The sequence below is a fragment of the Sus scrofa genome, chromosome 2 (assembly GCF_054392235.1).
Source record: "Sus scrofa isolate SSC_HxYL_T2T_F1_AM1 chromosome 2, Sscrofa_HxYL_maternal_Yorkshire_Landrace_v2.0, whole genome shotgun sequence".
NCBI classification, from domain to species: Eukaryota; Metazoa; Chordata; class Mammalia; order Artiodactyla; family Suidae; genus Sus; species Sus scrofa.
This window is the reverse complement of record NC_139384.1, coordinates 106,765,280-106,782,508: the sequence shown is the minus strand read 5'-3', so window position 1 is coordinate 106,782,508 and position 17,229 is coordinate 106,765,280. Positions and strand designations below refer to the sequence as shown.

At 39.6% G+C, this 17,229-nt stretch overlaps 1 protein-coding gene and 1 long non-coding RNA gene across 38 annotated transcripts in view; one reads left to right on the top strand and one right to left on the bottom strand.

Moving 5' to 3' along the window:
- LOC102159394 (uncharacterized) overlaps positions 1 to 10,282 on the bottom strand; it is a 152,795-nt gene extending 142,513 nt beyond the window's left edge. For 3 of the 6 annotated variants that reach the window (XR_002341808.2, XR_014838274.1, XR_002341810.2), the window contains exon 1: positions 10,171 to 10,282. This is a non-coding gene — a long non-coding RNA (uncharacterized LOC102159394). Of the gene's footprint in view, positions 1 to 9,829 lie in introns of all 6 variants that reach the window. The other 3 variants (XR_014838277.1, XR_014838276.1, XR_014838275.1) reach the window with 3 other exon arrangements.
- MEF2C (myocyte enhancer factor 2C) overlaps positions 1 to 17,229 on the top strand; it is a 173,686-nt gene that overhangs the window by 4,329 nt on the left and 152,128 nt on the right. For 16 of the 32 annotated variants that reach the window (XM_021082274.2, XM_021082212.2, XM_021082155.2 and 13 more), the window contains exon 2: positions 12,051 to 12,136. The gene's annotated coding sequence lies outside the window, so the exon portion shown is untranslated. Of the gene's footprint in view, positions 1 to 12,050; positions 12,137 to 16,374; positions 16,602 to 17,229 lie in introns of those variants that run through there. The other 16 variants (XM_021082266.2, XM_085009796.1, XM_021082239.2 and 13 more) reach the window with 1 other exon arrangement.

The window sequence follows — 17,229 nt, the reverse complement described above, 5'->3', positions numbered from 1 at the left end:
CAGACATGCAAATGAATTTTTTTAAAAAAAAAGAAAGAGAGGGGAGCTTAAAACATTAATATAGGATAGGGGAGGAAATTATGGGCAGAGTTTCCCTGCAAGGAATTAGTCTAAAATCACCTCCAACAGCTCCATGATACCATTTAGCAGCTAAATTATATATCTAAATTTACAAATAAATTTCTATTACATTTAGTCCAAATCAACATTAGTCATTAATCAGCAAACCATTTAACAATATGAAATAACAGTATGCAAATCAATTGCAAGCAAAATAATCAGTAAATAATATCCATTTCTAACAACTGGGAAAGACAGAGGTGTCAAAGCAAAATATGAAAAATTACAAGACTTTCAAATAAATTCAGTCACTTCTCTGCATCTCAAAGGGGTGTTAGTGAAGGTCAATGACTTGTCCCTCATCTGCCTTTGAAGGATCATGAATGCTTTCTCCTTAGCGTTGAAGACTGACTGCTGTCCAAAGAACACCAGAGCAGAAGTAGGCAGCTTGGCTGTAGTCTCCTTTTCACTGCTTAGTAATTTTATAACTGGAAACAAGTCATGCAACCTCTGTGAGGCTCCTGAATGGATGAGACTCTTTACTGGGCTGTGTGTAAATCATAGAAAAGGAAGTTTTCGTTACCCAGTAGAAGGAGTTTCCTCTGCCGCCTTTGAAATCCCAAGAGGACTCTGGGCCATATTGGTGGGTTCCTGTCTGCAAAGGCATACCCTGCCTCTCCCTACTGCTCTAAGTAGACTATCACATCAGCATTTCGAATAATTAAAACACCAATATTAACCTATGAAATCAGAGAGCAAAACAAAATCACTTTGTAATACACTACAGACCAGCTGGCCATATTTTTCCCACTTGGGCACCCTGGTTACAAAACAAGAAAGCTCTTACCCTCAAAATGATATTACCACACATAGCTTTGAACTTTTCAGTGCTCTATAAGCCTAAGCTGACACAAAGGACTTCATGGTTATTTAATGTTTTTGGTTTTATAAAATAGGAGAAAAATTTTTAATGAAAAAAACCTTCACTACACTCACTGCTGTGAGCCAGCACGTGAATATATTTGTTCATGTCAAAGAAACACTGGAACAAGAATTGGGCACAGCAGAGAACCCCTAATGTGAGGTGTTAAAAATATCTGGATCCAAGAGAGGTTAGTGGCAGCAGCTGGGTATGGAGAGAGGTTAAAGGCTGGGAATGTGGATCACCGTGTTGCCTGGGATGCCAGTGTTGTGAAGGCCCCTCGTGACTGCTCAGCAGATAGAGGTAATTGCAAGGTCATAAGGAACACTGGTATTGACTGAAAGACTCTTTCATGAAAAGCCACATATCCTAAGTGATCAAGAACAATGCTAGTCCTGGCTGCAGGGCTCCTAGGCTCACCGCAGCCAGCAATCACTGAGTGCACGTGTTTGTGGGCCAACTGTCACTAAGGTAGAGGTTCCTGGATCCAGAGCCTATTTTACAGGCTGGGATTCTGAGATCCAAGGAGCATATTCCACCCAAGAAAAAATAAGCACTACCCCTTAGAGAAGTGAAGATGAAGAAGTGTACAGAAATTTAAGAGAATTGGGTCCCTACATTATCACTTTTCCAACTACAATGGGCAGAATACATGTGGTATGTCTTAAAATATGAACCAAGACCAGCAATGGAAAAATTCGTGCCATTCTGAACTCTCATTCTTACTATTTGGAAAGGCATTCACTAACTTACAAGTTCCACAAAGCTTGTTGAGTTGGGAGAACAGGAATGAATAATGGAGAAAAGGTAGAGTTACAGAATTAGGACTTTGCAGATTTTGTGCTTACCCCTGCACTAAGGCAGTGGCTTGCAAACAAAACATACATAAGAAACAACAGAGAAGCTAGTTAAAATGCAGATTCCTGCAATTGTGGCTCAATGGCCCTGAGGCGAGGCCCAGGAATCTGAATCTGAGGCACTCTGATGAAGTGTTCCCTGTGCTGGATTGTTCCATCCTCACTAGAGCTTTCTCTTCTTTTAGAGGGTCAGTTCTCCTGCTCCTGCTAGTAGCAGACAACCAGCACTTAGGGATCTAAGGTCCTGAAAAATCAAAGTGAACATATGGATACATATGGATGTTCTATGTCCACTGTTATTTACTTTCTGATAAAATCATGCTTAGGTAGTTCATTTATTTTAATTAATTTTATGTGGATTGGCAAATGATAAGACTCACCCAGTACTAGTGACAAGCCAAAAATCATTGTCAAGCTCTACTTGAGTTTCAAGCACTAAATAGTATAGCTTGAAATATGAAAAATGGCTTGAATGACTCTTTGGGAAAGTCATGAAAAAGGAGCACAGACAAGTGTTTATTATGAGAAGTATGTATGCATGCACATTCACGTTTTAGAATACTTAATTAATCATCACTGACCTAAGGAGTTTAAAGGTTGCAGCTTAGGGATAATGTAAGGGAAACCACAGGCTTTTATTCTCCAGTGTGAGTCACTTTGTGGCTATAGACTTCATAAACTACAATCTCACAGCTATGTAAGGGTGAGGTGAGAATGTGTGGATGGAAGAACACAAATCCTTTGCAAATAGAAGATCAAAAAGATAAGCACACGCTTTATTCTCTGTGAGTTAATCATCATTGTAATCAAAGAGTAATTATAGTGATTAATAACAAAAATAATCATAGAAACTTTTCTATGACCATACTGTCTATAGCATACACCATTAATTGTTTAGAAATAAGCTCCTTTGTTAGTAGTATTTTATTTTGAAGTGATTCAGATAAATAGAAAAATATTATTAATGAAATCCTATGATTCTGAAACAGAAAAATGGAGCTTTCCCAAAGCAAAACTGATTGTTAATAACCTGTGTGTGTGTGTGTGCATGCATATGTGTTTTTATTGAGTTTACAAATGAAAATAAAAAATTTACAACTGAAGATAAAGAGATGGCACAGAAAAGATGAAGGAAAGAAAAGGAGAAAAGGAGGGAAATGGAAAAGATGCAAGCAAATGTATTGATTAGCTATTTAGCTATTTCCAAAGGGGTTAAAAAGAATATAAAAAATTATAAAATGTTTATTCTGTGCCCCACTATAAGGAGTGTTCAAAATCATTTACTTAGAATCATATTTCTTCATTTCTGGATAAAGTGCACTCCATTTAATATGGGCACTCCATAGTAAAAGGTTTAATGCTATCCAAGGCTGGGAAATACTTATGTGCCCCAACTTTGCACACAGGAAGATGCTTTATCAGTGATTTCACAGAGGAGATAAAGGGCAGAATGCATTTTGCCCTCCAACACTGTACCTCTCCCCAACCTTTCCAAATTCTTCCCTGAATCCAGGAAGCAACACTATCTTACCTCAGTGTTCTTATATTTCCTTCAAGGTGCTTCTGGAGAAATAATCACTAATTACACCTCTGGTAGCTTTTGGAATGAGAGCGGGGTAGCGGGTGGGGGTAATGCACAGAGGTTGAGACCAAGTAACAACACAGTAGGATGTGGCCCATGGGATATTAAACTGTGAGCCTGCTATACAAAGAAAGAATAGAAAAGGTGACCAGGAGTTCCCCTGTCCTGGCTCAGCAGAAACGAATCTGACTAGGAACCACGAGGTTTCAGGTTCAATCCCTGGCTGCCTCACTCAGTGGGTTAAAGATCCCCCTACACCATGAGCTGTGGTGTAGGTCACAGACGCGGCTTGGATCTAGTGTTGCTGTGGCTGTGGCATAGGCCAGCAGCTGTAGCTCTGACTAGACTCCTAGCCTGGGAATCTCCATATGCCGCGGGTGTGGCCCTAAAAGGCAAAAAAAATAAATAAATAAAATAAAAAAATAAAGCAAGAAAAGGTGATCAGGACAACAGGTACTAAAGAGCACTATTATTTTAAAAATAATACTTCCTCAAGACCCAGGCTTCCCACTCATCCGCAACCAGGACATGTCAGTGAATGAAAAGGCAGCAGGTATGAAGGACCTGAGACATAGTGAGTGTCCCCTCCACTCCTGACCAGCACAGCAGGGATTTTTGGAATTTTGTCATCTCAGATACTCCTATGGATTATGAACCCTTTTCAGAAAACTGCTGAGATTAGCTCATTTAAAAGGACAACATATTGTTACTGCATCACTAGGCAAGTGAGGGAGTGCCCAGCTCCTCTGGTAGAACACAGCCCAAGAGAATTCTGGAATATAAACAGACTTCTCAGGAAAGAAAGGACCTTGTGGGTCACATCAGGAAAAGGCTGTGAGAAGAGAGAGGCACTCAATAAAGGGCTACTATTGATTTTAGAAATTGCTGCTAGGTGAGCAGGTCATGCCAGAGTGAAAGGAGAACAAGCTGAAGGTGAGTAGAGGAAAGATGGTGCATGATACAAAGACAAGCCTTAGCAACCGTAGCGTTTTTGCCTACACCACACAGATGATATTGATTTGAAAGGACTTAACTCAGATTTAATAGGAAGCCACTAATTCTACATATTTATGCTAAGCTTTCTTAAATTTAAGTGTAAGATTATGTAATCAATAAGCAATTTAGAAGATGTCTGATGTATCCTTCTGGGCAAATGAATATATAATTATTTTTATAAGTCTGATAAAGTCAAATATGAAAACAAAAAAGAAAAAAACTCTGAATGTTCCATGGAACATGGACAAGGATAATATAAATTTGTCACGCCAAAATATAAGACTTCTTGGCATAATGTCTATTGGTTTGATCAACATACTGTCATAAATGTTTTATATTTATTTCAAATATGAAATGCTCTAATAGGAAATAAAACTCCTTTGGAGCATGAAAGCTGATAGAAAACATCTAAAATTAATGTTATATAATCACACTGAGATGTTGTTCAGGAAAATGGGATAGCCCTTGAAAGTGAACTAGTGTATTGATAGCTAACATTTATTGAGCATTTTCTACATGCCAGGCATTAAGTGAATATAGAAGTACAATTTCATGTCCTCGTGTCAACAAAATTATCACCCAGGGGAGCTCCAGCCACTTTCCCCATTTTACAATGAGGACATTTAGAAAATTAAGGTCAAATGGTTATTAAGTGTCTGAGCCTGGGTTCTAACCCAGGGTCTCTGATTTACGCTTTCCTGCCTGTTGTACATTCTCTGAAAAGTATTTCCCACAATGGTCATACATGATATATAATTTTTCATTAGTGAAGCTGACTTTTTTAAAAAAATAATCAGACTTTCCTAAGTGTTACCAAAATGTCTCCTTAAAGGCTACACTACATTCATATCAGAGACATCCTTTAAATTCACATTTTGTATCTGCGATTACTGTCAATTTATGAGCCAGATAGAATAATCTGCTGCTTTATAATCACATCATAGTTCCCATCAAGCACCCTGTTCATTACATTTGGTTTTTAGTTTCAGCAACAAATTCATCCTTAATGATAATGATTTGCCAACAATCAGACTTTTAAGACGGCAGAGCAAATTCCTAAGGATATTTCTGTTGAGACTTAAATGCAAAGATGCCATTACTGAAATAAGCAAATAACCTCCTAAAGCATCTACCTTGAAGAAGATGACACAGGGTTAGATACATATTTGTAAAATATTTTCTGGTAGGGAAAAATATCGATTTTATCATCTCCTGCTCTCATCTTCCCTATAAGTGAGCAAAGTTTATGAGTATAATGAAGCAGTACAGCATGTAGCTAAGGGCATCTATTGGAAATAAACCTACGTGGTTTCAAGTCCCCTGTCTGGCAGCAAAGAACTATGTGACCTGGGACAGGTTACCTCACTAAGCTTTAGTTTTTAAGATGTGTCAATTAGGGGAAATAGTAGTACCTATTTAAAAGGTTCTTGTTCAGATAAGAAATAAAATTCTAAAGCAGTTAATACATTATTAATCCAACACTGATAGTCACCATTAAACATTATATACTTTGAACTTATTTCAACACACATTTTATGATAGTATTATTTTTGTAAAATCCTTGTATTACAAAGATAAATGTTATTTATATATAAATATTAACTACAAATTTATTTTTAAAACTTTCTATAAGAAATCAGACCTCTTTGGTTTGGCTCTTTGACTCAATGGACTAGCATCCACTGGTAAAACAAACCGGTTTTAATCACCTACTTAAATTTTAAAGTTTTATTGCACTTTAGTTCTCATCATATTCCAAAATAATTTAGAGAAAACTCATTCCAAATAATAAATATTAATTCTCTTTTCTTAGTAAACTAGAATGTAGATATAATTATGTCCTCCTTGTTTTTAAATCTATTGAGTATTGAAGCATATAAATCTTGCTTCCTTGAAAAAAATATAATTTCATATTGTTGTGCTTGGTTTAGAATTTTAGGTTATAAATAAAATATTTTAGAAGAAATTTGAAAGTTCTCAGCTAATTTGGAAAATTAATTTGGCCAGGGGACAGAGAGAAGAAACAAGGTAATGTGGTAGTTTATGCTCTCCTTTCAAAAGTCCTTTTCTTAGGTGATATTCTTAATAAGGAGCGTTAACACAAATACCAGATATAAATTGCTTATTAATGTCCATTGAGTCTGTTTTTTTTCTGTAATACATATTTATAGCTATCATGAAATCATAGGAACTATACACATCCCAAGTGGGAGATTTTATTAAAACAAAAATGCTGTGGCTTCTGTTTTTTAAGAAGTGGCAAACAGTCCCTTAGACACAGCTGTAAAGTTAATCATGCGCCCACAGAGAACTACTTCTAGGTCCCTCTTGAACAGAACGCTCCATTAGGCTGCCACAGGCTCCCCCTCCCCAGCAGGCCTCTGCCCAGCCCTGTTGCCATAGATGGCCATCGGACATTTGGAATGACATCAGGAGATAATCTGAGCAGGCTCTGCCCTCAAGAATTCAAGCTAGCAGGAGACTGAAGATATCAATGTCTTCTTGGCTGACAACAGCATTCCAAAGGTCAACCAGGGTGAAAAAAGGACGGACTTGGAGTTTCCAGTGCCTTTTCAACAACCAAGCTGCTAACACATACAAAGAAGCATCCTTCAGGATAAATACATAAATAAATAAAAGACAAAGGAAGCTTGAAAGCATCTTAGAGGCACCATGCCTATGAAAGGGAAATAAGGTAATCTATAGCCACTGAGTCAGGAAGTTTTAGGATTAAAGGTATCTGTCCCCTAAAAGTAAAAAGTCACACAAAGTTCTCATCCAGAACCAATCCCCACCTCTCTACAACCTACTTCTCCAACGTTTTCGACTGTGACAGCCCAGGAGGGGTGAAGATGGAACTTAATGGCATAGAAGTAGAAATCCTTTGAAGGTGAATATGAATGGTTCTTACTGTAGTTTACCACTTTCCCAACTCTATGCTTCACATTAGATAGCTCACTGAATCATCACAACAAATTTGTGAAGGTAGCACTTTATGTTCCACATTTTATCCATGAGGAAACTGAGGCAGAGGGAGGTTCCATAACTCGGCATCACTATATAGTTGTGACGGGATAGAGCCAATTGGCTTTTGGCCACAGAGATTGTCCCTAGTCAGACTAATCTTTTAGATTGTCAGCCATGGAGAGGTTGAAGTTTCTAGCATACTGCAAGTACCTGAAGAATTTAAAAGATTTTCCCTTAGGCTATCAGATTTCAGAGAGAATGGGAAGAATGCCTCTACCATGAACCACATGCAAATGGTAAAGTAATAAGAGAAAAAAGAGTTCCAGTTGTGGCTCAACAGTTAGCCAACCTGACTAGCATCCATGAGGATGCGGGTTTGATCCCTGACATGGCTCAGTGGGTTGAGGATCCAGCGTTGCTCTGAGTTGCAGTGTACGTCACAGACCCAGCTTGGATCCAGCATTGCTGTGGCTGTGGCATAGGCTGGCGGCTACAGTTCCGATTTGGACCCCTAGCCTGGGAACCTCCATATGCCTCGGGTGGGGCCCTATAAGGACAAAAATAAATGAATAAAGAAATAAATAATAAAAGAAAAAAGACAATAATTCAAATGCATCAGCTCAGGAGAAATTCAAGTTTTAAAAACTATTTTCTTGTTATTGTTTTAAATTTATTTATCATTTGTGTGTACTCTTATCTGAACACTTAGGATTCCTTTATTAACTTAAAAGCTAATTACCATAAATGACCAGAATTAATACCAACATTTTACTTCCCAGTAAGAAATACAGGGGATAATCATGGCAAAACCAACCAAAGCATTGAAGTTAGAAAGTTTGTGCTTTGCCTCTAAATCTGTATGTGTTCTTTTGCCTTCTATGTCTCAACGAGCATAATTTGTAATTAAGTTTTTCCAGTCAAATTTCACCCTCGTGATATCAGTCTAAGACATAAGCAATGTATCTGTTATCTTCATCGAATTTGAGGAAGATTGTTTTGCTAACAATTCTCACCATATGTAACACCTTTCCTCCCTTACCTTAAGAGTGTTTTTTAACTGTTACTTTAAAAGGGTAATTCCATTTCCTCATAATTTTTCTAAGTAAGCACAATGTTATATCAACAGTCTCTTTTAAAAGGCATTTTATGAATCCATGACACTACCAATAATACATTTTTAGTTTGTTATCCCCTATCCCCCATACACCTTATTCTTTACCAAATGGAATTTCTTCCTGGAAAAAGCCTTAAGAAATATTTTCTCTTGTAAAAGGATATTCTCGTCTAAAATCTTCTGTCAGGTCACCTTTCTGTAGAGTTAATTTGTCTCACCAACCCCAAGCAACTGCTCTAGTCTGGCACAAAGTGTACTATAGCCTGTCAGGCTATTTTTGTTCCAAATTTATAGCAGGATATGGGGGTACATCTCTTAATTTCCTTTCCTTGTAAAAAAAAAATAATAATTACTGTGTTAAGTGTTCCCTAAGACCTCTTTCAGCAAGAAGATACTGAAATTCTGACTTTACAACTTTTCACACTAGTGCCAAGAAATCCAAATGCCAAGAGTGTCCTAAAATTTGACTGGCATCATAAAGCAGGTTGTTTCTTTTTGAACCAACATTCATTTAAAACTCTATAGCAGCACATTCCAACTTCATGCCATGATGGAAACGTTCTACATCTGGCAGTCAAATAAGGTAGCCACTTGCCACCTGTGGCTGTTAGGCACCAAAAATGCGGCTAGTGTATCGGAGGAACTGATTTTGAATTTTATTTAAGTTTAATTTAAAAAAACACATGCAACCAAGGGCTACCATATTGGTAGCAGCTTACAGCTTCAAGAACATGACGATATAACTATTCTGCACCTTTGATTTATTCAGCCAAGTACTCTACTGTGCCTTTAGAGCACTGGTTCATCCCGTAGCTCCACAAACAGATCAAAACCAGCACAGACATTTCTACTTCGTGATAATAATTTTACAAAAGATCCCTGCACTGTCCTCACGTGCAAACAAATAAAGAGGGATGTAAGGGGAAAGGAAGTTTTTTGGATTTTTGTGTTTTTTTTCTAATACTCCATTTCTCCTTGTAGTTTGTGGCCTTTCTCTGGCCAAGACGCGCACAGATCTACTGAGGCAGCTTAACTACTAGAGCCAACGATTGGTTGGTAGTTTTAAAAATAATCCTGTAGATCCTGAGAGCTTGGGCGAAAAAATCCGGCCCTGGGACCCTGTCCTTTCCCCTCCGTGCGCCAAGTGATAAAACATGCTGGCTGGAGCGGGACGGGGCGGCTGCAAGACCTGCGGGAACCACACAGACGCTGTTGCCAAGCGCTCCCGGCGCTGGGGCCGCCGGTGCTGCCGGACGCCGACCGCGTGCCAGCGCTTTGTGCACGTGCGTGGGGGGAGGGTGGGTTCGCTACACGCGTCGCTCGGAACTCACCCCCAGATCTGTGGGGGTCGTCTCTCGCCAATGTAGGGTAAATATCCCCGAGACCTCCACACCAGACCACCAGGGCAACTCCCCGACACCGCCACCGCCCGTTTCCAAAGCCACCACCTCCTTCCCCTCCTCCAGTCCCCGCGGCCCGCCACGCGGGCCTCCTCGCCAAGCCACCGGCCGTTTACCCCCCGAGCGGTGGTTTCCCCCACTCGAAACGCCACCCGGTGCACGTCCCTCCGAGGCTGCTCGGCCTCCCCTCCGTGCTCCCTGGCCCGGGGCCCCCAGGAGGGCCCGGAGCCCGCCTCCTCCTCGCCCGTGGCGCTCGCACGTGGCGCACTCACCCCCTACGAGCTGCCTCCGAGCTCTAGAAGCGCTCCCGGGAGGGAGCCCCCGCCCCCTCAGCTCCGTCCGCGCGGGGAACGCGGGTGGGGGAAGTGGAGAAAGACACGGAAGGGAGTGTATAGGTAGCGAGGGCAGTGATAGAAGGGAGGACCGGCAATAATTGGCTGGCTTGGCGGCTGTTGCGTCTCTGCTGTATGCCTAGCCAGCGAGGACTCACTTTCCACACAAATCAACCTGAGAGATTGCTACTGCCAGCAATCAATAACTCCGCGGAGTGAAGCTGCAGAAACCTGAAGCGTCCCTGGTCTGGGTCTTTAAAAGGGGCTGCCCGCACTGAATCCGAGCCCTCTGCTTCCCAGACAAAGAAGTGGGCGCTAAAAAAGCAGGGTAATAAGTTTAACCCCCACCCCAACCCCATTGTAAAGATCTTTCAAAATTAAAGGGCACACATATCAAGGTATCAAGAGAAAAAAAAAAGTTAAAAGGGGACCTGTGAAAATCCATTCTTTGAATTGAAGGTTTCTGTGATATTTCAAGAAATGGGATAGAATCAATGTTCCAAAGAACATTTAACAATTTTGTAAGTAAAAGGTAAAGTCTATTAAATTTAGCCATGCATGTGGATGCTTTTTAATAAACTGCACATTCGCAAGCAAATTAGTGATCAAGCCTTATTTAGGCGTACTGATCCAGGAAAAGGAAGAAATGCATCAATCATACTTTGTAGTTGCATTTTTGAAAGCCTTAACACATCTTTCAGACATAATTTCATGAAGACTGCATTTCTGTAAGGTGAAAAGACCCTGGGAGATGTGTATTAGGATTCCTATTTAATAAACTGTGAAAACAGGCAGAGCTAGGAGAAAGGGAATTCACCAGGTCACCAGGTACTGACTACGAAGTTGAAACTAACTTACTGTGTTCCTGAGTCTAAAAGAGTAAACTCAGGTAACACCTTTAAATTAAAAGTGGCCAAAATTCTTCATTTCTCCTTGACTGCGAAGCAACTTAAAAATAAAAATAAATCTTAAGGATGTCAACCCAAATATAGAGGCTTTATAAATCTTAATGACTCTTGACTATGAAGTCTTCTTGCTAATACAAATGGGAAAATGGATATTGACCTTCATGGTCTGATATGTCTCAAGGTTGGGAAGACTCCACCTACTCTGAAGCCAAGAAAAAGTTCATTTGTGTACTCAGAGTCATTGAAAGCTGGTTTCAAACAGACTAGAACGCAGGAGCACTCATCTGTACTCAGTATGGTTAAACACTGCTTGGAAAGGTAACGTATTATTGGTAGTAGAATTCATTGTGTACTGAATTCATATTGTTAATCTCAAAGTGTTTAAAATTGGCCTTTAAGCATATAAAATAAGCCCTTTCAGTGACTTTAGTTGCAACTTCAGTACCCCAACTTGATGAATTTTGTTAGCTTGGAATATGATGAATTTGACTTTTCTCCTTATAATTCCTTATCAGAAATTAAAATAAAGGTACAAAAATAAAAATAAATACAGGATCTTTAGAGATAAAGGATATGAGTAAACCTTGGCTTGGAATAAGAAATCCTTTTTGTATTGCAGATTCTTCATCACAAGCAGGCCATACGGTATATACTGTTCATGGACAAAAGCTATACCTAAAGAATTTTTGAAATTTAGATATTTGGTACTCTATATACTAAAAGTTATAGGTATTATCACAATTAATGGTAATTTTCATTATTTTCTATGCAATACACATCCATGTTTAAATTAGAATTAACACTAATATTACTTCAGATTTGAAGTTTTAGATGTAAATTAATTTGAATATTTTAATAACAACATGCTCAAAAAATTTAACTATTTACTTTGTTGTGCTTATGCATTTTAAGGTGCCAAAGAAGAGCTGAAACTGTGAAGTAACTTCTATGAAGCGATGAAGTAAAGAATGGAAGGCAAATGACTGTATGTGTATGTGGTGAGTGCTTAACATTTGTTATTATCATCTATCACAAAGTTAATTCATAAAACTAAAACTGCCAGACTCTTTTTCATTAGGTATTTATAATGTAAACATGTATAAAAATGATAAAATGTTGCATAATCATTGTGTAATTTATTTTATAGCAATATACCATTTTGCTTAAAACTCACATGTCACCTTTCAGGGCCTACCTTTCCAAGTCTGTTTTACAATTAATCTCTTTCAGAGGAAGCTATGTATGTCATCTACACATTTTTTTACACTCTTGGAATTTGTATCTAGCTGCTTTTTATATCTGAACTTCTATGTTCGATTACCATGTTTGTGTTGAAAGTATACTGGCTGAAGAACAAATACTATACAGTTGAATAATATCAAGAGGTAGATTAATCTATAGACTTTCTTCATATTAAGGCAGGTTGCTGTGGCAACCTTCCCAGCTTACTTTAGAATAATTTTTTAAAGCTCACTTCAAGAGCTACACCCAGAGTGGGCCAGGCTTAAAACCAGGCAGACCCAATGCACAGGTAGACTGCTGATTTAATGTAGGGAAGTAGTAAGGAGTGGAAAGCCAGTAAAATGATATGCAACCCTGAATAGAAATTAGAAATTAGCTTTCCCTAGGGTTAAATCCTGAGGATCACACTCTCTGTAACTTCTGTAGCTCCTTAAATATGTTGCGAGACGTTTCTGTTAGAGAAAAAAAAAATTAATATATTTACAAGTTTAATAAAGCACTCATGATACTTATTTAATGAAGGAAATATTTGGTGACAGAATTTTAAAAGCTGGTTTAAATAGTACATCAATCGCAGACATCATTTTCTCTCATAGGAAGCATCACCTTTTGTTTAAGAGGATAGGCCACCAGCTTCCGATTGGCTTAAGGGTATAAGAATTTTCTACTTTCCAATCATAGAACTAGAATAGATTGGGGGATTCATTTAACACATAAGAAAACTGAAACCCAGAAAGGACATATTCATTAGTTAGGCACAAATCTTCAACCAGAGAATCCAGGCCTCCAAACACCTAGCACATACTCCTCCCTGTACCAGAAAAATGCTCTGATCCTAGCCAAGTACCGTTAGGTGGCAAGGATCAGGATGATTTTGGTTTAAAAAAAAAAAGTTTAGAACTATTTAAAGATGAACACAAAGCCATCTTAGAGAAACCACGTTTCTGGATTACCACGGAAAAATTTTAAATCTCAGGTGACTTTCTTCTGCTGTATATTTCTGCAGAACCTCTCCTGTTCTGCTTCAACTGTAAAGACTCTTGGGAAGGAAACTAATGCTGATATTAACTTAGGTCACACATCATTAAGAAGCTAAATCTGCTAGGGGGAGTATCTTATATTTTTAAAGGCCAACTGTGGTACAATCCAGACCTAAATTATTTTCAAATTATCCACAATGTAGGGTTATACATACTCTTGACGACTTCTATGTTGTTAATTACGGGTTTGTTAAAGTGTTTAGTAATAAACAATTCTTAAGATGTTAAAAGGTAAAATAGTTTCTTTTTGAAGGAAAACAATCTAAAACCAAAGTGTACTGTGGTAAATAGAAATATTCGCTATAAGCCATCAAAAATAGTACGGTTGAAAGTCATGTATTGTTTATATCTATTTACTCATATAAAATAGACTGTTAAAATTCATGACATTAATTTCAGACATTATGGCAATAAGCAAATGTTCCTGCAAATATTTTGCTTTGTCGGGAAATTTGTGAATCTGGAAAAAATTAATTTCCCTTTACTACCATATATAGACATATCTTAGCATTCAAAATGTCAATGCACCTTTAATTTTTTAATTTTTTTTAGAAGTTATACCTTTAATGAAACCTGATATAGATTATTTCTGCCATATTATTAAAATGAATTTATGGTAGTAGCAAACTCACCAGATAAAAAACAAATGGCAAATATATAGTAGACACTAATCTTCAAAAAATAATAGTATTTCAGATGGTTTTTGCTTTATGACAGTTTGCCATGCTCTCTTAGAATAATAGCAAAAGATTCATCTTATCTGGGCTGATAGTCACAATGGTGATAAGCCAGAAGTCTGAAAATTGTTCAGATATTGTCGTACTTGCCTATAAAATCAACCTTCTCTTTCAAGTGAAGCCTTGGGGCAGATGCTTAAATATTTACCCTACTCTTCTGAGAAAAGGTATTCAGATCAAATAGCCCCTACAATGAAGCAGGAGGCTGTCTGATTCACACTGCCACGCATTAAAATAGAGTAGATGCATAGTGCAGAACTTAACGGGAATGCAACTAGTCACTGAGTTAAACACATATTGGTGAAAGAAATTTTTTTAAGTGAGGAAATATCTTTAATATCTAGATATTTCAGTAGACTCCTATTGTCTACTCTTAAACATTCAGTATTTTTATTTCCTCAATCTTTGCCCTTCTTTTCACGGTGCTAAAATTATTTAAACGTGGTCTAAACATTTTATATAATCTACAGGTCTACTGGCATGTAATATTGTCTTTTCATGGTTTATGTACTAATTGGTATACTTTTATAATCTTTGGATTTATTGGACGTGGTATAATTGGCTAGGGAGGGGAGGTGCTCAATCCCTAGTACCCTTTCCTAAATCTTTAACATTAACCATTTTTTATGGTAAGGAATATTTACTCTGCTTAAACCTTAACATAAGAATCTTCCTTATCAGTCTCTTGCTGCTTCCTGTGCAGCTGAAACTCTTCAGGATAAGTGAAGTCATCAGCTATCGGATAGGGAAGCCTAATGCATTTGGGAAGTTGGTTTGGTTTACATGTTAATGCCTTGGATAAAATCCAGTAAGGTGTGGAAGAGATACTGCGGGAGGAGGGAGGGGGAAATCTCGGAGGAAGCTGCCGCCTCAGTAAATATTTCCAACCTGATTAGAAAGTTCATGGCCCAGAGATGAAATCGAGATTTCAAATACTAGTAATTCTTTTATTATTTTGTGCATTCCTAACACTTGAGACGCGTTTCGGCTCGCTTTCTAGCCCTCCAATCTCTCAGGGCCGAATACCACGTATTCTGGGCGTGAAGGAAAAGCGCGCTGGAAAGTGCTGCAGCCCGAACTGGAATTCTTACGCGTGAGTAACTGAGGAGCGCTCGGACCGGTGGAAGAATGAAGTGGTTAACACGTCTCCATACGGGGCGGGGGGGGGCGGGGGGGGAGTCACAAGAGCAACTATTAGGGTCGCGCTCCTATTGGTCAGAGGAAAGATCCCGACTTTAGAAGGACTTTCCTGCTGGCTGGCTCGCAGCGTCCCCGGGGAGCTAGCGCGCCGCAGCCGGAGACTCGGTTCTCCAAACGTCCTCCGCGGCGCCAGGGAGAAAGCAGGGAGCCGCCGCTCGCGGTGTTGTCTTCATTTCCAGCAGGAAAGAATTGTCATTAGGTTTGCGTATGGCATGTGCCATTACCCCACCGTAAAACTAAAATTAGCAAAATGTCAGGAATGGAAAGATTGATTCACCAAGATGCAATTATCATTTAAAAGTGCTTGATTGAGGTACTGATGTTCAGTGATTTATTCTGCATACCATATACATAATTAAAGTAGTGTAGTGGAGTAATTTATCAATCTAGTTGAGACTGGAGGGGTGAGGAGGGAACTGCTGTATGTTTGTTTTATTAAAATGCTCCGAGGTCTAGTCCCGCCCCCCTTTTGCAAGAGTGAAACTGATGATTTCTCCAGCTCGCGAGGAGAAAGAGTCAACGGTTTGGGATTGTGAGGGAAAGAGAGGAAAAGGCAGCGCCGGTCAAAGGCAAGGACAAAATAAAATAAAGGAAAAGAAGGCAAGAGGCATTTCATGGGATGTGGTGCTTAGAACCCCAAGCCGTGTGCTCCGTCTTCTCTGCCACCCCCGCCTCCCCTCCCAATATCCTTCCACTCCCCCCCGCCCCCCGCCTCTTTTACGCGATGTTTCAAAGGCTGTGAGCGGCTCTCCTTTTCCCATTCGTCTTCTGTCACTTCCTTCCTGGACGCAGTTTTCTGGACGAGTCTGGTTACTTTTAATCCCGCCGGCCGCTGAGAGCCACTTTCTCCTCCTCCTCCTCCTCCCCTTCCTCCTCCTCCTGTTCCTGCTCCTTCCTTCGGCCTCGGCGGTGCGCGCGCGAACGCGCGGTCCCGAGCGCGCCTCCCCCGCGCGCTCCTTCCGCGCGCGCGCGCGCGCACACACACTCATCGTCCCCAGCTCTCTGCTCGCTCTGCTCGCAGTCAGACACTTGAGCACACGCGTACACCCAGACATCTTCGGGCTGCTATTGGATTGACTTTGAAGGTTCTGTGTGGGTCGCCGTGGCTGCATGTTTGAATCAGGTGGAGAAGCACTTCGAGGCTGGACGAAGTAGATTATTGTTGTTATTTTTTTTTCTCTCTCTTTCTCTCTCTTAAGAAAGGAAAATATCCCAAGGACTAATCTGATCGTTTCTTCCTTCATGTAAGTACCTCTGACATTTCTCTAGGAAATAGAAATAGCGGGGGTATTGTCTCTGAAATCTGCATCAGTATATTCCCGGTGCTGGGTCTATCCCTGTGCCTATTTGAAGGCTGAAGTTGAGGCTTGCTGTGCTTTCTTCTCTTAGATTCCATGATTTCCTTGTGTGTTGCTAAAAGTAACTTTTTAGATAGTCTTATCTGTTTTTGCCATCAGTTATTGAAATCACTCCTGACTTGTTCTTGTCACACCAGTGTGTTTAAAGTTTCATGAAGTTAGTTCACGTCATTAGCATGTTTGATATGGTGGAGCGTGTGGACCCTGGTGGATTTTAATATTTCACAGAATGTTCTGTGACCTTGAAGTACATGCCTTAAGATTTAGCCGTTAGTTCACTGTGGAAAGATGCTGCTATGAGTCCCACCAAAGACTCCAATTTGCCTTGGGTTATGCTTCTGAGCTACTAAATCTTGGGATTAGTTTGAGCTAAAGCATGGCTGTCTGTCAGAGTATACCTTTGTGCATCTCCTTCCATTACCAAAGTGCTGGCTTGATAGAGGGCTTCTTTGATGTGAACACGAAGTAATACCTTGGCCATGGTAGTCTACACATTTCATGATTCTTGTTGGGA